The following is a 22,490-nucleotide window of genomic DNA, read 5'->3' on the forward strand; positions in this document are numbered from 1 at the left end:
ACACAATGTGCTTTGCAGCAGGCACTTTAACCCTCTATGCTACTTTATGAGTCAAAACTGCGGGAAAAACACAGAACTCTCCCTGAACTGTATTAACAACTAGAGTAATTTTACCGCTATCATAATCCTTCAGAACTGATGGGCACACAATATTCTAATGATATTTTAAAATTCAGCCTCTTAGTGACAAATTAAGTAATCTAGAACAGATTTGTTTTCACATATGTCCTTGTTGTCAATTTCTTTGCCGCAGATTTGTTTTTATTTAAACGTGTAAATTGATTGCAACATTGTGCTTTTCAAATTCGGCCCCTTTTGACTCCTTCCCCTTCCCTCTGCCACACTTTGACTCCCCCTGTCTGGACTCCCGGAGTATTTTTTTTCCAATTCTAGCACTGACTACAGGAGCATGAGTGCTGATGGCCTCCGTCTCAACCATCTTTCTCCCTCTTTCCAGCTGATCTTTCACTTTAAGGCTCATTGGTGACATCACAGCCCTGTGTTTGTTGATCCTCCCCCTCCGCGTGGCGCTTGGTATTGCCCAGAGCATTAGGATTCACTTGTTAAACATGAAGCTTGCCAGGGTGCCTGCACCACGTGTCTCTAAGAGGAGGACAGCCTACAACCAAAACAGCCTCGCCCTCTTTGCATGCAGTAAAGAATGAAGCAGGTGACTAAGTATTGCGGCACTGAAATTATATCCCGCATCGATCCGGACGGGTAGACCAGAAATGCTTTGATTGGTTCCCCGGGAGGCCGAGGCGCACAGGTGCATCCCTCCTGAGGCCTGTACTTAAGACCTGGCAGCACAGAGAAGGCAGGTTTGGATGGAGTCGCGTCTCACTGGAAACACTCCTGAACTAGTGCGACTGCAGAGTTAAAGGGGATCTATCCAGACCCTAGCCTAAATAACTTACATTTAAATATCGTGAAGTCTGAGATCGACCATTTAAGGTAAGAACTGCGAGATTATACTTAAAATTCTTATTTACTGTCTTATTCTCTTTGTTAATTGGATACATGACGCTGCCTGCCATCAGAACTCATCACAGGCATCACATCTCCCTCCACAGCAGTTAGGATAGATTGGTGTCTTCTTCCGGCACAAAATTTAGAGCGATCATGATTTCAGTTTGGGACAGTTTCACGTGGGCACTCTTTCTCCTGCAGGGCCCCAATATTTTTCCCTGCTCATTGTGTTTCTACTGCTCACAGAATTTTTCTCATGGTCACATACGTGTCTCTCAGGGGTACAACCTCGTCTTCGTGGCGACACATGAATAATATATTACAGTCAAACTGTGACGTATCTGGTCACCTGTAACAAAGAAATGAGGTTGCGGAATAATAAAAGCCGCTGTTTCACCAAGGAATAATTTTCTTTCTTCTGATATCCTTTTCTAAAAAGAAAAAGTTAACTTCGGAAACTACATGTCATGTTAAGTTTTTATGACGCTATAGGTATTGTAGGCAAGCTAGGTTATCTGCACGTTTCTACTCAATCTCAGTCCCAGCGTTCAACATGACTGACATTAAACGGATTCTAAGATCTATCTTAGATCAAATATTTTTATTAGTTTTATGGATACCTTTGCCTGCATCAAAGGCCGGCGAGGAGCTGTGTATTTCTGATTTCCTTTGAGAATAGATAACCCTAAACCCCTCTTGCCATCGTCCCACCCTCAGCCCAGCATTCATTCTCTGTGTTCCACCTTCTCATTACTCGCTCCAAGCAATGAGAGTAGCCCCCTCCTCCAGTATCGCATGTAAAGTGGTTCTGAGCTTTCAGCATCACCTGTCCCCTCCCCGACCAGTACAACGGCCATTCGTATAATGTCTGAGCAGAAGTGGAGGACTGATGAAGTAGAAGTGAAGCAGGAGTGGAGGACCGATGAAGTAGAAGTGAAGCAGGAGTGGAGGACCGATGAAGTAGAAGTGAAGCAGGAGTGGAGGACCGATGAAGTAGAAGTGAAGCAGGAGTGGAGGACCCATGAAGTAGAAGTGAAGCAGGAGTGGAGGACCGATGAAGTAGAAGTGAAGCAGGAGTGGAGGACCGATGAAGTAGAAGTGAAGCAGGAGTGGAGGACCGATGAAGTAGAAGTGAAGCAGGAGTGGAGGACCCATGAAGTAGAAGTGAAGCAGGAGTGGAGGACCGATGAAGTAGAAGTGAAGCAGAAGTGGAGGACCGATGAAGTAGAAGTGAAGCAGGAGTGGAGGACCGATGAAGTAGAAGTGAAGCAGGAGTGGAGGACCGATGACCTGGTATCATACGTAAAACCCTGTCGTGTATAGGTTGCCGTAGTTCACTATAATCTTTAGCGAGGACAGTGATCTATGGTACCCAATCAGTGTCACATGCTTTTAGTCTTTGTGCCATCTGAAGGCTTAGCTTTTCCATGGCTAATGTGTTTCACATATTTAAAAAAACTGTGATCAATTGTAGGTGCCTGTGTTGTAAACAGAGAACTCGTTGATGAAAGTATCCTATAGTACTTCGGACTGCCCATGCTCGAAAGAGTGCTACAATATGCTCACTGAATTTTTTCCAAATACAGTTTTTAATATTAAGTCACTTCCAGCTCCACCACCAATGCCAGACATAGCTAGTGAAGGCGTAAGAGAACGAGAGAAGGATTTATCCTTTCACAGCACTTGATCTGGATTCACTGGAGGCAAGTCTTAAATCTATTAAGCCGGGTTACCCTCTAGATCCTTCTAAAAGGCAGGAGTACTTTGATGCTCCCGTTAACGTATGTTCTGAATCTCTCCTTGGAGAGAAGTATAATTCCCGTAGCCTCGAGACAGGCAGTAGTAAAAACTCTCCTAAAATAAACCTATGGACAATCCAGCATTATTAGAAAACTATAGACCCATTTCCCTACTCCCAGTGGCAAGCAAAATCATAAAAAATCATGTTAATAAACACTTATCTGACTTCTTAGAACCCATAACATTCTCGGCCCTACACAAACAGGTTTTAGACAGGGGGCAGTACTGAAACCGCCTTACTTGCAGTTATGGAGGAACTAAGGCGGATCCTGGACTGCAGTAGTACTGCCGCCTTGATCATGCTGGACCTCAGTGCTGCATTTGATACTGTCTCTCATCCTACTCTTATACAAAGTTTGAGGGAAGAAGGAATTGGGTTGCTTGCTTTAAAATGGTTTGAAGCTTTTATGGAGGATAGAAGCTTCCAGGGGTGTGAGGAAGTTTTCTCCTCTGATGTTTTCCGTTTTACCTGGCACTGAATCCCATCCCGAATTTTACCCCCCTGCAGCTCAGCCAGTGTCTGATGAGAGTCCTGGAATGGAAAGCAGCTAGCTGACTGAAATTAAATAGCTGCAAGACAGAGGTCATGATTATGGGGAATGACCTCTTGAGATGGAATGAAATTGACTGGAACATTTAGGAGACTGTTCAAACAAAGCAAGACCCTAAAGAGCCTGGGCTTTTTGATTGATGAGAAACTAATTATAGAATCCCAGGCATGTAAATTATCAGGCATATGTTTCAGAACTCCCAGAAAGCGTCTCCAATGCCACCCCCCATCCATTAGGAGAGTGGTAGTCCAGACCTTGATTTGCTAAAGATTAGACTATGGCAATTCATTTTATATTGTCCATCCAAACTATGTTATCAAAAGGCTACAGGTAGTCCAGAATGCTGCAAGGACCCTACTCAAAATCTCCAAATTTCAATTGGCTCTGGCAGCCTTGCATTGGCTGCCGATTCATTAAAGGATCAAGTTTAAAGCCTAATGTATAGTCCATAAAATAATCCACAGTACAGGAAACTGATCCCCCCCATGTCCTTAAAAGTACACTACATTCACAATCACGTGGACTCTTGACAGTCCCAGCAATCATAAGAGCAAGATTTGGAGGCAGAACGTTTGCATCCCAAGTTCAGTGGTGGCTCCTCCGTGTGGGCGGAGGAGCGTTGCCCGGCAACCTGCAGCGGCAGTTGCAAAACCTTTTAAAGAAAACGATAATAAACTAAGTTTATTATTGTTTTCTTTCAAAGGGGCAGGGCCACGAGGGTGACGTGTACTGAGGGGGAGTGCTCAACACTCCCCCTTCACAGTGCATGTGTGTTTGGCCGGCTGTCTCGGGCAGGCAAAACACACATGCACTGTAGGCTCTCTCCAGCCCAGCAACACAGTTCCTGGGCTGGAGAGAGCCTCCACAGCCTCCCAGTCTGCCTGGGAGCTCCCTGGCTGGGCGCTCCCACCCAACCCTGACACTGCTCTGAACAGCATCAGGATTGGCACAGGGCAGGGTGGGAGCTTGTGTCTGCAGAGGCAAAGGAGCGTTGAGGAACAAGGAGCGGCAGAGGAGGTGTTTTTTGGGGGATTTTAACAAATAAATGTAACGTTTATTCTCTCCCTCTCTCCCATGCACCTCCCCGCCCCTTCAGTGGCCCGCGAGCTGCTACTACCTAAATTTTGAAATGTCCTCCCCACTGAACTGAAATGTCAACAGTCAGAAACAAGATTTAGGAAGCTGCTCAAAATGTATTTGTTCTAGACCTATGTGCCTTTGCTGCCTCTGTCCTGTTTGATTGAGTTAGCGCTGGGATGCCCACTTGGGTAGCCATGCGCTCTATAAAAACTGGATAGTAGTGGTAGTTGTGCCCCATTTACCTAGTATGGTTTTTACACCAACTGGCAAGGCCATCATAAGTAGTTTTCCCTTAGTGATCTATGAGACGTCTGACCTTGGTGTGGGGAGCCAAAACAATATGGTGTCTGAGTCCCGCTTTATGTGGGATTCACAGATGCCTCTAGGTCTGGCAGAATTGCATCCCAGTATCCTCCTAGGTGAGTCAGTACCACAGCAAATAGTTCAGAGTGCAAGGGACCCCAGAACTGTCAACATGTCCTCTCTCTCATTCTGTCCCACTCTTTCAGTTTCTGTGGAGTACTCTACCAGTAATGGATCAGTTTGTAATGTGTCTCCAGAACTGGGCAGACCCTGCCAGAGACTCGAGTCCTCTCATATATCTTGTTCCATTCTTTATTTGTAAAGGTTCTCCCCAACTGTTCCTCCCATGTCCTGTTGGGGTCTTGTCTTTATGTAGGCCATCCATTAACTGCTTTTTTATACTGCCAAGATCACATGGTTACTGCTGTCTTTGACCTTGACCCATTTCTTGAAGTTGGTGAGGGGCATGGAGGCACCTTATTTCATCCCTAGTTGGAGAACCCAATTTCTGACATGTCGGTAAGGAGAAGCACTCACGTTCAAGGAGCTGATGGTGTTTAAGATTGTCAAATTATTGGATCTGCCCGTTCTTGAAGAGAGAGCCCACTATGATACAATTATTGCCCTTCTACTTCATGTAGGTCGATTTTTCTAGAGCTGGATAGAAGTTCAGATTAAAATAAATCTCTCTTATCCGAGAGCCTATCCCAAGCCTCCAAAGTCACCCTTATTACTGGAGAAGAGTAAAAACCCCAGGTTCTATATTTTTGAGCCCTCCATGGGATCCGCCACGTTGGAACAGTTGCTATGAAGTGGTCAATGCTAAACCACTATTTGTCTGTTTCTGTTTTCCCTGTTCTACTAGGTATCACAAAAGGGTCATAATAAGGTTTGTATGTCTTGAGCTGCTAGGCTGCCATGTTGCCGTGATTTATACATTTGGTTTGGTACTTTCATACCCAGCCAAATGTAGTAGATTGTGGCTGACTTCAGTTGAGTGAGATCTTCTTTTATAACCTTTAGTGTGGGCTCTTGGAACAAGTATAGGATTCTCAGGAGTATATTCAATTTGTCATTAGAAATTCTGCCCCTGGAAGCGTTGCTGTTTCTGAGACTTATGGCTCGGAGTCTAAGAGTGAGCAAGAACAAAGCAGGGAGAGGGAACACCCCTGTCTGGTTTCCCTCTGAATGATGAATGGCGCTAAGGTGGTGCCATTCATTCATATACAAGCTTTTGTGGGATTTGTAGCCTGCTAGGGCTCAATTTAGGAAGCGAGCACCAAAGCCAGGTGCATCAATATCCAATCCAGTCAGTGAAATGCGTTTTCATTGTCTAGAGAGAGTAGGAGTATGTTTTTGCATCACCTCTGCACATTTTCTATATTGTGTATTAGTTCTTTGATGTTATTACCCCAAAGGCATTCTGGTATAAACCCAGACTGATCTGCATGGATTCAACCTGTCATCAATTGTTTAAGATGTGCAGCTACGATGCTAGTAAATAGTTTGGCATCAATGTTCATTAGAGATGTCGGACAATAGGAGGCGTGCAGAGTATGATCTTTTTCAGAATTCAGGATCAGCATAATGGCTTCTTCCATCGTTGACTACACTAGTTCACCTGTGCTGGCAAACTGATTGAATAGTTTAGTGAGAGTAGATGCCAATAATGTGCAAAAGTTTTATAGAATGTTCCAGAGAGCCCATTGGGTCCCGGTGTCTTGCCCAGTTTTAATCAATGTATACCCTTCTCCACTTCCGCATTTTCTATAGGTTCTTCCAGTTTATGTTTCACGGCACTAGGTATAGTATTTTTGGGTGCTTCTGGACACCCACTTAAAGCCCTGATTGCCCTAAGCCATGGTTAATGCATCACTTCGTGCACCCAGAAGACAGTGGAGTTACACAAAATGACTGGGACCCCCTGCAGAATATGATGCGAGTATGGGCGCCAATTCACCAAAATGCCACGTGTATAGGAAGTGACATCACATGCCACTTGATCTTTACACACATGCTTACACAGACACACACATTCAAGCATTCTCGCTCACATAAACACTCTCACCTGCAAGCATACATACCACATACATTTGAAAGCATTTTACTTACCTTAGCTGCCAGACAGTCATATTCCAGTGAATTGTTCTCGATTTTATTACACAAATAGTAAATAATGTTATTCACTATTTGTGTAATAAAAAAATGACAGAAAACCAGGAAAGTGAAGCCCCAAACGAGAACTAGCTACGCCTGTGTTCCAGGCACTAATTTTGCCACCTCTTAGTTCAAAAGTCGCAGAGGCAGTCCATAGGTCGCAAGGGGCAAGCCGGGGTCGCAGCTGCGACTTCTGGCGACCCCTAAATGACGTATGCATTGGCCTTTTGGCTGAATACCGGGCCCCTTGAAAAGTTGTGGGCCCCTGGAAGGGTTGAGGGCCCCCTGCGCCACAGGGACTGCAAGGGACCTGCGTTACACACCCGCTGCGAGAAGCAAAACCGGAAACGTATTTCTTTCCACAGAGAGCTCGCGCACGAGGCAGTCCGCGGCAAAGGATGCCATTGCGAGAGGCACGAGGTACATACTGAGAACAGAGCACTGCAGAGCCGGATTCTGCTCCCGGCATATCCTTGTCTCGCCACAAAGCAAAACTTCTCATTGTTCAGAAATGCTGCTGAGCGCTCCACGCGAACGCTGACTGGGTGAAGTAGCATGGCAGAGTGGCTTCAGGTGGGGACACTGGTGTGCGTGTGCCCACTCACACCCTCCTCTGACTCGCTGGCATTGTCCCACCAAGCAGGATGCGCTGACAGGATCTGAAGAATCACAGGCGAAGATGAACAATGCCACTGGTAGTGGCAAGAGTTCAGCTGGCACACAGACCCATCCTGGTAGCAAGCGAAGCGCGCCCAGTGCTGTAGGGTCACGGACCCACCTCATGGGCGCGCACACACTGACAACAAGCCACGGCCAACCCTTTTACGTCATACCCGCAGTCACAGGCTCACTGAACGCTAAGAGGACATAAACTAACACCAGACTGAGCATCACTGTCATGGACACCACGTCAGGGCCCAGGCGTACTGACCCCAAGCCACGCTCTTGCCTGGACTTCAGTGCGGTCTCGCGCTCAGGGGCTCCCGCCTCAGCTCTCTCTGTAAAGCAGTGCTGAGGAAGCATAGGTGTAATGGTTCTAAGCCGGCCTCTGGCTAGCAGTACTTCAGTTTGGACCCCGGATTCAGTAACAGCAGGTTGCTCTAGCCACAGTGCACATGGTAATAGGTTACACACTCAAAAGGCATTGCTCACTCGCATCTTAGATTGTAATTGTGGTCGAGCACTCAAGGGCTAATATACGGAGGGTTTATCCAGGTTCCAAACAGCAAAAGTGTCATCTACATAAAAAGATTATTGTTCAGTCAGAAGCAGGGCTTTTATTCCTTCGGGCCTTTCCTCGGTGGGCTGGAGTCACTGGAGGCAAGTTAACGCCCTGAGCCGCCGCCAGTGGCCTAACAAAACCTAAAAGGGACCCCCTGCAAAGGACCTGTTTGGGGGGGGGGGGGGGGGGGGGTGGCTTCCCCCTGGACTCAGTCAGGGGCCGGTCGCCCGTGCGCAGTGTACTGTGCTGAGGAGCTCCCCTGGAGTTCGCCTCCCCCGGGGGCCTTCGTTACGTTCCTGGCCACCGCAGCTGCCTCTCTTCCTATTCCTACCTCCGAAAAGTCAATTGCAACAACCACAAGGGACTTCAAGAGAGAGAAAGAGAGGGAGCAAGTGATATGAGAGGGAGAAGAGAAAGGAGGAGAAGGAGAAAGGGTGAATGGATGGAAAGAGGCACAGCAAGGAGAGGGAGTTGGTGGTCTGGTGTGTGCACTTTTGTCAGGGATGCTTTTGGTCCCCTAGTCCGGCCCTGTGTCAGCCAAAATGGAGTTAAGTCTCTCTGGACATCTAGTGGGGATGTAATCACTCTTCTCAGTCTGACGTTTTGCAAAGTCATTTTGCAGCCTGCTTCTGGGCCAGACTGACAATGTTTTACATATGCGACAAAAAGCCTTGAGAAAGTTGTAGGCTGACCAGCCACGTAGGGCAAAACGTGTTGGCTCTTGTAAACGAAAGCCACCCTGCATGAATTTTGTAGACGAGTGACGTGATGAACCCCGTAAAAGAACAAAGACTGCAGCAACACGTATGTATAAATATTGTATTGTATTTTAATAGTATTTATATAGCGCTTACTACCCCTGACGAGGCATCGAAGCGCTTTTCGGCGAGTAGCACGCTACTCCGGAACCCAAAAGGAATTAGTGGTGGATTAGTATAGGGAAATATGAGTACAGTTTTAGTATTATTATGAGTTAATTTGAGCCGCGGATATGAGAGTTTGTTAGTTAGATTGACTGGAGTAATGGAGGGGTGGAGGAGGGAAAAATCCAGAAGTGTTAATTGGGAGTATATGGTAATAGGATTTAGGCTTTGGATGAGTAAAGGGGGGGTGGAGGTGGGAAGAGTCTGTGGTTAGGGTTAGGTGGATCATAGAAGCAGGGTGAGATAAATGAGGAAGAATATAGTAGGGTTGTTCGGGAGATCATGGTAGTAAAGTGAGGTTTGGGTGAGTTGGATGTGAAAGCGGAGGGAAGAGCTTAGGTAGAGTTATTTAGGAGATTAAAGTAGTACAATGGATTTGGGAGGGGGAATGGAGGATAGATTGATAGAGACATGACATATGGTGTTGGGTAGATAAGTGTGATATAAGATGAGAGCAGGGATTCATAGATAAAATGTATTCCCCCCCCCCAACAAGGTGATACTATTTGGGAACAATGGCTAGTGAATGGAAATATGTGGAATACTGTCCACTTGATGATATGCCATACGTTTTAAATGTTAGCCTTGAAAAAGCCCTAGGCCTGCATGCTTAAAAGAGCGAAACACATGTTGTCTATAAAAGTACTAGCTTTGAAAAGCAACAAAAGAAAGATAGAAATAAAAATAAATAAATCACAGAACGGAAAATACACTGCTGGTTTTGCTTTCAATCATTAAACCTATTCTAAAAACTGCATGATAAGGACTATTGGAGGAACCACAGAGGAATTATTGTGAGGTAAAACTCATCATCCCCTGAAATCATTTAGGAGAATCTATACATACCAAACCCTTATTGTCTGTTTGAGCAAGGCCTTAAAGAAAAGACTTCTATAGCAAAAGCCTTTCAGGAAACCCAGTACAGCTAAAAAATAACCTAAATGTACTTCATGAGATCTATCTTCAGACGCCAGCACATCCATAAACACGTAAACCATCACACTGAGAACAATGAATTTTTTTTTTTTTTAAATGATTGGCCTACTCGGACACCTACAAGTGGTGTTGCTGCTTAACCAAAAGCATGCCACTCAGACATCAGACCATCAAACATTCCACTGTTTTAATTACAAAAATGTTATGTTGTGCTATTAATGTTTGTACCCTTGGTTTAAATCACAGATGGTGGTGTGTGGCCACTGTTTGGGTCTTAAGTTAGCATTGAAAGCAACAAGACACTAGGAACAGAGCTATTACTCCACAAACAACAGCACATGTACACAAACAGGAACTTGCAACTGCAGAGCAGATACACACATTAGATTTGACACCCAATAAACCCTGATGTCATCATTAAAGCTAAACCAGACGAAAAATGTCAATTATCACCAGGTTGGTAGCTACTCTCACCGGTAAGAAAGTACTGATTTCCAAGTCTATACTCAACACAGTGTTCAGATATCCATTGTGCAGAGACCTGCACCTTGACCATGGCCCACCCATAATATCATATGACAACAGCAATCACGATTAGTAATGACAACAAGACACAAAGTAGTATCACATTGCCACCACCCTCCAAGGTAGACTGATTGAAAGAAAAGGCCAGGAGCCTGCAGAGCAGTCCTGGCAAGAATAATCTTAACTCTCCACAGAGCCATGTGTCTGGAAAGAAAGCTGCATAAGCACCCACTCCGTACCATCAACCAGATGGGGGGGCAGTGAGTCAGTCACACAGATATGGTAATAAAGTTCTCAATCTTTCACACACACCTGAAAATGAAGAAAATACCTTTATAATAGATTATGACTTCTGCAGTATCCCCCAGGTTCACTTTCTCAGCAGTAGCAGACTCTAATAGTGTGCGCTTTTTAGAAATATTTATCTAGTTGTCTTGTCACTACTTACTACCCCCATGCTGTGACCTTCCTTCAGCCTTCCTTCTATGCTTCCTGTGATCTTAGGTAGTACCAACCCCACTAACAAATCACTTCTGATTTGTGCTTTATCCCAGCTCATAATACCTTAACAGAGAAGCATCTTCTCGAGGCTATATGTCCCTGTAGTGTGGGGTTCATCCAAATGAGTCTTTTTTGTGCTGTAGTGCTACAGCATTTTTTTTATTTCCATAGCAATACTTTATTGATGCAGGAAATTTCCTTCCAGTTGTGACTTTTCAGTGTTATAAGAGTCCAATAATGTGATTTTTCCCATGAGTTCCCTTGATAGTACAGGTTGTCAGCGATTTGTGCTGCAGGGCATATGCAGTACTGTAGTGCTGTAGGACGCGAGTAATGCGGCCTTCCTTATGATTGCTTCCTTAGGATGCCAGCTAGGATGAGCTTTTCCCAACTGTTTATTCCCAAAGATATAGGATCAACTGGTACCTTCTCAGCACTACAGACCACTGCAATATGTGAATCCACCAGTAGTGTGTGTCAGTTTTGAGTCCAGCAGCACACATTCCTCCAAAAGCAACTTCTCCACGATTTATAAATCCATGTGGTGTTAATTTCTGCCAAATGTACCGTATTGGTGCTGGAGAACACACTAGCAAGATATCATAATTTTCCATTGTCTCCCCTCCACAATGGTGTTAAAAGGTCCCAGTGAAATGTGCTCCCAGCGTTCATTCCGGTAACATGCGCCTCCTCGCAGTCGCTAGCAGTCTGTATAGTATTCAGCAAATTAGTCTCAGTGCCGTGGGATCCCAGATAGGGTCAGCTTCTCCAAGCAGTACATTGCTAGTGCTGTAAACCCACGTGTGGTAGACCCTTCCATCAGCAATGTCTTCTTAGTACTGCAGACTTCAGCAGTGCTCATTCTTAAGTGTTTGTCAGTGCTATTGGGAAAGAGAATCGTTTCCTTGTTTAAGATATCACGCTGCTGATTTTTTTCGGTGTTGCCTTCTCTGTGATACGTTAGGTGTATACAAGCTATCACTATTTTCACTGTGTTTTCTTTCTTCACAGTTTCACTCAAAACCTTTAGAGCAGAGGTCTTCAAACTGGGGGGCGGGCCCCCCTTGGGGTGCCTCAAGTGATCCCAGGGGGGGCGCCAAACTCTGGCCAAAAGAAATATTATACAGATAACATGCCTTTGTTTTAAGCAGAAGCATGTTATTGCAGTTTTAAAAAGGTAACAGTACTTAACTGCAATGTTTAAATAGGTTTAGACCTATTTAAACATTGCCATCTTTCAAAAATAATTGTGAAAAATTCTGAGGGGGGGCCCAATGATTTTTATTTTTCAACTGGGGGGGCGCGGCATTAAAAAGTTTGAAGACCACTGCTTTAGAGTGTTCTTATTTCGTAAGCTTTAAGGGTCTGTGACTGTAATCCTGTGGCTCTGCGCAATTTATTTTCAGTCACAACTATCCCCCACAAAATGCCCCCCTCAATCTTAATGCCTACCCCAACAACCATGCTATATATAGTGTATGTGTACGAGTACAAAATACGCGGGGATTTCGAGGATGGCGGTTGCGGAAGTTCGGAGCTTGGGAAAAAGCATCGAGACGTCAGCCCACTTAATAGAGGCTATACAAAATGTTTCCTAAATATAAATCCAAGTGAAATATGCTTAGATGTGGAAAAATAGAAATATTGCTCTTCATCACGCTCGTTTGTTGCTGTGTGGAAACATGGTGGGAAAGCAAATACTCAAACATATAATAACCCTAATTAACATAATTTCTTTATTTTTCTTAATGTATATCAGAAAAAATATAGGCATTTGCTGCTCCACTGTGGGAGTCGAGGGCTGCAATGGAGGCCGTGGACCTTAGTTAGGGGTACTTGAACAGTTCAGATATTAGAATACTGATATACCAGGTGCAGTCGACACCAACCCTGAACATCACCATCACCTATTTGAAGATTAAATGAAGTTTACATTGCAATGCATTGGACAATCGCAGCACACGTCGTGGGAGTAAGGTGGCCACTTCTCTTCGTTTCATCACAGGCTTTGTTTCAAGTCCTGAACTTTAGCCCTTCAAATCATCTGACAGGGGTGTTAGTCTAATTAGTTCAGTAAAAGTAGACCTAGACTGCAACAGCCATATTACATGTAGCCAAAACATAAAAGCATAGGACTGGAAACTGACATGCAGAAATGTGGTCACCCGACAAAGGAGTAAAGGGCCCCTTTTCAAAAGGTGACCAGGAAGGGGATATGTGCTGCTGAAGTGGTCAGAGAATGCTCTGGGACCAGACTCCCAGAGTGGTTTCTGGAGCTATTTTAACAGAAGTGCTCCTGCTGTCTCGGTCGCTCTCAAAGGAGAAGCATTTCTCAAGTTTATAAGGATGCTGGTCCTCCGGAGGTGGGCTATAAGATTTCTGGCAATCATTTGGCTAGTGTTTTTACTGGCTTCTTTGAGACGATCGATTGAAAGGATGAAGCCTGTGTAGTAGAGTTCTGTGTGAATTTACTTACATTATTTCTCGATAAGCTACTGATAGACTCTCGATAGACAGACAGTCTACCCATCACTAATAAAGAGAGGGTACTCCATGAGAAGGACACACGATAGAGGGAGAGTACATTTACTCAACCCAACACTCCTTTAGATTTAATGTTGAAGGTCTAGTAGGCCCCAGGGACGAAGACTTGCAGGGTGGGGTGGGGACCATTCTATGAATGGAAGAATAAACTCAGGGTCAGACTGCAGCTACCCTCAGTTCAGGACTTTCTTCTTTACTTGGGTTACATCAGTTGAGCCAGAGAGGATTGTGGGTACCCTGACCCACTGCTTCATGCTCACCCATTTGAAGGTAATCTGCTCTTTTGAGCAGTTGTACATGGTTTGTTTCTATACCAGGTTGTGATTTTGTACATGTGCCACTGGTATCTCCATATGGGGACTAAGGGTTCTGAATGGGAAATTGTCAGGGGAATATAGGGAAGGTGTTTATAAGAGCAATGGCATCATCAGTGCGAGATACCCAGAGGTAAAAGTGGATTTTGGGCAGAAGGTGGTCTTGTGAGAGTCTGAGAGACAGTGGAAGTGGTAGGAGGCCCATTCATGGGAAAAGATGATCCTAGGAGGAGGAAAAAGAGCACGGGAAATCAAAGGGGAGTCTAGAGAGGTGGAAATGGATCTGTACAATATAGGACTGTCATAAAATACCCTAGACACATGTTACATGGGAATAGGACTGTGATGAAAGAGCTCATGCCTGTTACATAGGTATGGGACTGTAATAAAAGAGCCACAACGTGTTACGTTGAGGCTCAAGGTGTGTGGCGGGGGTGGGGCAGCGCGTGGCAGGGAGCAGAGGGGGGAGAAAAATGTATTTAAAAAATAACACTTACCTGAATTGCCGCCGCCACCACCGTGCTGCTCCTCTTGACTTCTCTGCAGCTGTAGGCACAGGCTCTCAGCCTGCCCTGTGGCCAATCTGAATGATGCTGTCATGCCCAGCCATGGCGCTCCTAGGCAGAGTGGGAGCCTTCTCCTGCTGTCTCCAAACTAGCAACTCAGTGCCGGGTTGGAGAGAGCCTAGGGTTCATGTGTGTTTGGGCTGTGGACTCCCCTTCAGTGCTCGTCATAGCCTGTGGCCCTGCTCCTTTTACAATAAAAAGATAATAAACATAGTCTATTATTGTTTTATTGTATAAGTTTGTGAGCTGCTGCTGGCGGGAGTCGATGCTCCTCCGCCTTAGCGGATTAGCCGTGCCTGATAGGATTGTGATGAAAGAACATAGACCTGTTACGTAGGCATAGAACTGTAATGAAAGAGTCGGGATATGTGTTATGTGGGCATAGGGCTGTGATGAAAGAACGTAGGAGTGCAGCATGGGCATAAGACTATGGAGAAAGAACCTAGACCTGTTACATTGGCATAATGCTGTGATAAAAGAGCCTAGACATGTTTTACATAGGCATAGGGCTGTGATGAGAGAGACTTGACATATGCTACATAGCAAAGAATTGTGATAAAAAAGCCTAGACATGTGTTTCATAAGCACAAATCTGTGATAAGAGTCTAGACATGTATTATGTGGACATAGATCTGTAATAAAAGAACTTAGACGTATTACATATATCTTAGCCTGTGATCAAAGAGCCTAAGCATGTGATACATGGGCATAGGACTGTCATAAATGAACCTATATATGTGATATGAGCATACAGCTGTAATAAAAGATCCTGGACATGTGTTATGTGGGCATAGGACTGTGATAAAATAACCTAGATGCGTTACATAGACATTGGACTGTGATGAAAGAGCCTAGATAAGTCATATATGTTCATAGACTGTGATAAAGAAGCCTATATCTGGTTAAGTGGAAGTGGACTCTGACGAAAGGGCCTAGACAAGTGTTTCTTGGGCATAGGACAGTGACAAAGGAGCCTAGACATGTGTTACATGTGCATGGGGTTATGATAAAAGAAACTAGACGTGTTACATAAGCACTGGCATGTTGTGAAGAGCCTAGATGTGTTACATGGACATATAACTGTAATCAAAGAGCCTAGACGTTGCATGGTCATAGGCGCACACCACTGTTTTATTAGCTAGGATTAGTGGTAGGGTTTAACATCTAGCGCTCACCTTTAGGGTCGGACTGACCTGCAGGACAATCAGTTTCTGAAAGGAGGGCTAGTCTGGCAGGTCAATGTGTGGGCAGTGTTTTTTGCTGTTTGTGGGCCTGTTTTATGGTCTGTTTTTATTGTTGATTTTCCTGATATTAAACCAAACATTGCATATAGTAAACTCAAATGCATGCAGTCTTCTATACCTTCCAAAACACTTACATGGACTGTTTTTACAAGTTCAAAACTATCCCAATTTGCAAACATGGGTGGCTTTTTTAGCTATCTAATTCACTTATGGGGGCCAATGTAATCTTGGTGCCTGGGCCTACTTCTTGTCCCCATTTGACTCTGCTCACGCCATGCTCTTTGCTACTGCTTAGGAGGCACCGATGATGAAAATACCCTAGTGGTAACCATGACTTGATGTTGACTCCCTATTTATATTCCTCTGCCTCCTCAAATATTTTACACACTTTGCTCTATATGGTTGGTTTTGCCCTTGTTCGATTTTCTAGAAAAGTTTTTTTAACAACCTTGGGAATTGTTTAGTTAGAACATTACAATATAATGCATCTTCTCCATTGATAACCCGAGGACTTCAGAAATGTTACAAAGAGTTGTCCTTGTTCCAGAAGTTTTTGCTTTGAGTATCTATAGCTGGGGTGGGTCAGATCTTCTATCCCTCTTACTCTTCTTTGTAGAGTGACCGTTTTTATTCCACCACTTTTATGCATGCCCTAGCACCTCTTTATATCCCAGATCTTCACTCTCTTGACACACATGTGTCATTGTGACATCTTGAACACGCACCTTCTTTTATTTGTCACCATGTGCAATGCCCCGACCTTTCCCACAGTTTTTCATGCCCCATAGCCATTTGTAATTGCCTCCCTCCCTCATGGCTGATGGTGCACTGACTATCATGAATGTAGATCATCTCTTTACACCACAGGCATTAGTGCCATCCCAGCCCTTAGTGCACCAACCCTCCTCTCACTCCCTTCTGCACCCAAGTCCACTTGTACATAGTCACCAGCATGCCCCTGTCCACATGTTCATTGGTTCCACCCATATCCAGGCATTGCTTCACTCTATGCGCGCTTGGGTAAAGACTTGGATGCCGATTGACACTGCTGTTTTCTCTCTTTCCTTGGCAGGTTCAACAACACCATGCGTGGATCTGAGCCTTTGGGTACCCTCTCACGATGGTACATCTATGCCATCCATGGCTACTTCTGCGAGGTGATGTTTACAGCAATATATGAATTCATCCTGACACAGGACTGGAAGTTTACTGGAGTGACCAGCATTTGGGCACTCTTCATCTACGGCACATTCATGCTGGTGGTGGAGAAGATGTACCTGCGACTAAAAGACCACTATAGCACTTTCACCCGCTGCCTTCTCTACACCCTGTGGATTTACATGTGGGAGTTCAGCACAGGTTTGGCCTTGAGGCAGTTCAACGCGTGCCCTTGGGACTACAGCCACTACAACTACCACTTCATGGGGCTCATCACACTGGAGTATGCCATCTTTTGGTTCCTTGGTGCCCTTCTCCTGGAGAAGATGGTTATATGGAACATCCTGAGGCTCCGCTTTGATGGGGACTGGGAGCCGGACTGCCCAGGCATTGTTTCTGTCCAGAAGACACTGAGGAAGGACACACCATTGAGTAAAGAAAGATGATTGGTTGGCAGATTTGCCCAAGTCTAAAAATGAAGGAGCCATCTTATTGCTGGCGTGTTGAGCACATGGTCATCAGCGCACTTTCTGTTGTGACGCAGTGTTTGTACTCCAGCAAATCTTGAGACTGCAGTCCAGACAACGTTGGCTGGAAGGTTCACGCTGCACAGAGCAAGACATTGCCGAACCATTGAAGTTTTGTCTTTCTCTTCATGGTTTAAAGCTTGAGAAATATCAAGGTGCTTGTCTTCTTCGACCTTTTTGCTCCACAATTCTCAGGTGGACCTGCTTTAGGAACTTTTCGAATCCAAGACTTGTCTGTGGTGTTTCATGAAATCATTCCCAAGTGAAGATTGGCTGAAATCCAAGTGCACAGCCACAAGCCCCCTTAATATTAAAAAACACATTCTACATAAGTTGTGCTAAAACAGAACCTTTACAGCTTTGTCACAGAAAATCCCAAAGTGCTGCTTGTTTGAGGATTTGAAGATTAGTGTTAATAGTTTTATCAACTGTAGCTATGTCCTCACATTATTTGAGAAGCAATGTCTTCAAAGTTACATATGTAACTCACTCAATGGGCCTAAAAGAAGTGCCACTGGAATTATACAGCCGGGAAGGACCAAATTATGTTGCAGTTTTGACCAAATTATGTGGAAACAAAAGACAAATTATGCGTCGTGAAGCTGCAGATTGTGTGATAGTCTTACTTCCTTATTTTGTCATTTTTACACATATTAACAAAAGCTGGGCAAAGATTTCACCGCATTACTACCAGTTTAACAACCAAATACAGCAATAAGCAACATAAAGGGGCCCAGGCAACCTTTGGAAGAACCTTCCACGGTGCAGCGTTGCTGTGTTTTTGCTTTTGATCCATCTAAACTAGAAAGGCGTTCCTTGTTAAAAAATTATGCAGGCTATGATGCATTATGTGGCAAATGCGGAAAAATCGCACAAAATCAGTGACCCTGCCCAAAAGGCATGTGTAGGGCAAGATAGACTCACAAACTGCATAGTTGCTCCAGGGAGCCTCGGAACTGACCCATTGCCATGAAACAGCATCTTATAATCAACCCAGGGGCAAATAATGTAATATTGTTCCACACAGCAGTTGCCACGTGACTCGTTGCTTTTTTCTGACCTTGCTTTTCTGTGTTTTGGTACTCACGCCCCTGTGAATATAAACTCTAAAAACTGACATTCCTTAGTAAGAATATTTCCCATGTGGACAAATTGTATGGTATATTTTTCCACTGGCGCCAGAGGTTTTTGTTAACCCTTGCTCACCAGAGTGGCATAGTTTGCCTGCATATGTGCTAAGTTGTCAAGTGGTCCCACTCCGTGTGACAACATAAACCACCCCTGGCATTTCAGCCAGAGGAACTTGGTGTGGATTTAATTTCTGAGCCCATAAGTGCATCGCTAAAGTAAAACTACAAGTCCCACAATGCATCTTACTGATTAAAGAGCAAAGCGTGCAGAAGATGTTGGCTCGGATAAGGTGGGCTGTTTGGCAATGGAACTCATCAAGAGAAATTGCCTGAGAAACAGCCCCCTATTGAAGGAAAGTATCTGCCTCAAAGTCAAAGAGACCCCGTGTTTGGAGTAAACGAGAGACGCGGGGCACAGAAGTGTCGTATGGTGCTGTGTGGAGTATTTTGGTTTTGTTTCAATGTTTCTCTGCAATCCAGTTACACGTCAGTCAGCAGTGAACGCTAACCAAGATGTTTTGGACAGTTAATAACACCCTTCGCGGACCTCCTCCCACCCCCGCCTCTCTGACTTGATCTCACTCAGGAGCTCTCGCGGCCTCGGGCTGTCTCAGCTCCTGGCAGTCACGCGGGTCACATGAGGACTCGGCCGAGGTTGTGTCATGCCTGCCTAGCCTTCGAAAATCCATAGTGCGAGTACTGCGTGTGGTGAATAAACGGAGTAATGGATACAGGAAGCGACTTATTTATTGCAAAAATAGCTTCAGTGCGCTATCCTTCATCTATACTTTAGAAAGCATCACACCACCACTCACACACACGTTATCCGCTCTTTTCTCGAATAGTGAAGGACGAGAAAGGAATATGTAAAATGGGCTTGCTCAGTCACCCTCAATAGTTTTGGAGACCAACCTAACTAGGACTGGTAGATGTGTACTAAAGCATACCAAAGATGTCATGGGACCTGGTGCAAGCAAGTAAATGCCTCGTGTGACTCCTGGTGGGGTAGTGAAATACAGCAATTCTCAAGTTAAATGAGTCACTCAGGGGTCTGAGCACCGGTTCCACTGTACCTGCACCAATACTAGCTACACCCCTGGACTTTAATTCCCAGCTTCCCACTTTTGGACTGTCTCAAGGGCTTGTACACAGACACCCTGCCTTACCTCTGCTTTGTACCTCTGCCATCTGCCTTTCAATCGCATTCCTGCTCGATTTACCTTTAGTGTCATCTTTACCAAGGGGCCCATGGACTATGTGCCAATACATCCAGCTGTGGACTTCGTCTGTGCAAGTATCCTACCAGCCTTATTGGTGCATCCTGGACTATATAGTAAAGACACGACTCAATTGCACTTTATTTTTAGAAAAAAATATTTGTATTAATTGCATTGTTTAAAGTGATCATTTGATGCAGGTTTGACTCAAGGTCATCCCTTTTTCTCTCTGCCCTTCCAACCAAAGTATGTTTTACCCGCAACACGGCTTCACTTGGTAAACTTGTGTACTGGGGCAGGGACACTAACCATCTCAGTCTGACTCCCAAGTCTTCCATTAGAGCCCGATCACCTAATTGCTAGGGTTCCCATTGGGCCCAGATCACACATTGTTAGGCTTAGGGCTCCTTTGGAGCCAGGTCACCTAATTACCAGGGTGAGGACTCCCATTGGAGCCTGGTCACCTGCATGTTAGGGACCCCGTTGAACTCAAGTCACTTAATTGTGAGGGTTATTGCTCCAGTTGGATCTAGGTCACTTGACAGTTGCGGCTTTCCCTCCTGTTTAAGCAGGACTCCTCGGGCATCCAGGACTCTTGGGGCATCCAGCCCTTGCAACAGGTAAAGGGTGTTGCATGTTTGGGCCTGAAAGCAGGTTAGTGCTAGAAATTCTGTCTCCACCCCTAGCCGATCAGATAAGCAGCTGTCCACCAGTACAGGGAATCCCTGCTTCTTGGTTGTAGGGGATTAGGACACCTGACTACAAAACCCCATATACAACAACAGGTTGAGGTTTGCTGTTACTGGCCTCCAAGGGATAGAAAATAATGACTGTACTACCTCCTACATCAGCATAAGATGGAGGACAGTAAATCTAGTCTTTCAAATGGTCCTCCCTTGTCAAGCCGGTATAATCTGTGTCACCATATGATTCCTTAGACCACTTCACTACCTGATCTCTTGTTTTCAGTGGGACAGGCATATAATGTATGAAAGGTCCTTGCAGGCAATCAGACGGCACAGATTTAGACTATACCAGCGAACCCAACAAACCATTCAATATTAACCAGACTGGTCTTTGAGACCGCAGAGATCTGCCACACATTGCTGGTCACCGGAAAACGTAATATGGAGCCTTTTCCTGGTACTAAATAGTCACATACCCTGAGCACGAACACCCTCCTATTATGCCAAAATATGTTTATAACACAGTGCACCTTAGCAAATCGCCTTGATTAATGTCTCCTAACAGTAGTCATAGAAAGGAGGGCTTTAATGCAGTCTTTCCCCACAGATCTTTGATTCCCTTTTCTTCCACATAGCTGTCATCTCTGTTAGATTCATAAAATCAAAGTGGGTGACCTTCTCTCACAGCCTGTGTGGGAAATGGGTTGGAGAGCGCAGAAGAAAAATACCAGCAGAATAAAGAGAACTGAAGAGCTAATCAGTGCTGCTAGCATACCACATACTACATAAAGTTCTGTTTCTCACACTTCCTAACCCATTGCACCACCAGGTGCTCCATCCCATAATACGATAATTGCCCCTTGGTGGACATTGCGCATGGCATTGAAATCCTTCCCACACATGTTGACTATTAAGACAGCTCTATCCTCAGTCACACATGCTACTTACTTCATGTAGCATGATACCCATGTGGGCAAGCGGTTCAGCACTCACCTGGAGTAGTAAGTGCTACATAAATGATACAATGCAATACTACCTGCCTTGCCATGCAAGACTACCATACTCAAGCCTCTATGAACCTTTTTTACAGTGTACACAAAGGGACTCCTGAACTGAATCTTTGTACTCCCAGCTTCCACGACAATCTTCAGAACGATGCATTGGTATTCCTGGAGAGCCCAAGACATTTGCACTAAACACCACATCCTCATCCTTGTGTGGTGTTCATAACCATAAACTGTGAAAACCTGGTCGTAAATGCCAATCATTGCTTTGAGTGAAACTTGTTCTTTTTATTCTCCATTAGCCATAGTAGTTTACATACTCACCACTCCTTACTCGGACCCAAGTTCACAAACAATGAACTCTACGTGGTGTGAATGTTCATTTCAATTTTATCATTTGCACAGGTCTTAAACATAATCTTTTATGTATGCCTATTTAAGTTTTCTCTATGTTCGACAACAATAAAATTTAGTTGATCAATCTTTTTTTTATTTGTCTTCTATTTTATTCTTGTGATTAAGATTCTCTACAGTACTTCTCTGACAGATACACCTTCCCACAGATTCCTCACTTTATTAATACTCCTTCCAGGCTTCAGACTGTTCTAGAAAACTTTTTTTCAAGAAATGACACTCTATTTCCAAAAGGTGGTGGAAATATGGGTTCACTTCTGGATGTGGCGACTCCGGAGTATATGAGGTGCCAGTCTGTGTTCAGGCATCAGTTTCTGTTTTTCCACGCCTCTTCATCTCCGCAGCTATCTCTCAGTGCCTATCATCATCCACTAAACAATTCTGGAAAAGTCTATAGTTGTTTCTTTTAATTGAAGCATGTTTCTTCCATGTTCTGTCCATGAAATATCAGTTATTGTGTTTGTAAATGGAACATGTTTTGAAATGTAGTTTTTAAAATAAAAGAAAAGGGTATCTGGGTCCATGCAATGAAATTATTCCATTGACACTGGTCCCAGTGATTAATCAAACATATTTTGTCTATATTTTCCTTCTTTCCCTTCTTCTTCTTCTTCTCTCTGCCTCTCTCAATCTCCATTTCTCACTCCTTCTTTCACTCTTCTTCTCTCTGTTATTCCACATCTCACTCGTCCCCTCTCTGTAGCTTTCCCTCTGGCTTT

At 44.6% G+C, this 22,490-nt stretch overlaps 1 long non-coding RNA gene across 1 annotated transcript; it reads left to right on the forward strand.

Moving 5' to 3' along the window:
* Positions 1-679: 679 nt before the first annotated feature.
* LOC138259297 (uncharacterized) lies at positions 680-21,843 on the forward strand. The gene is made up of 2 exons (XR_011198699.1): positions 680-954; positions 16,708-21,843. It is a non-coding gene; the product is annotated as an uncharacterized lncRNA (long non-coding RNA).
* Positions 21,844-22,490: the final 647 nt, after the last annotated feature.

This window comes from Pleurodeles waltl, chromosome 9 (genome assembly GCF_031143425.1).
Source record: "Pleurodeles waltl isolate 20211129_DDA chromosome 9, aPleWal1.hap1.20221129, whole genome shotgun sequence".
NCBI lineage: Eukaryota > Metazoa > Chordata > Amphibia > Caudata > Salamandridae > Pleurodeles > Pleurodeles waltl.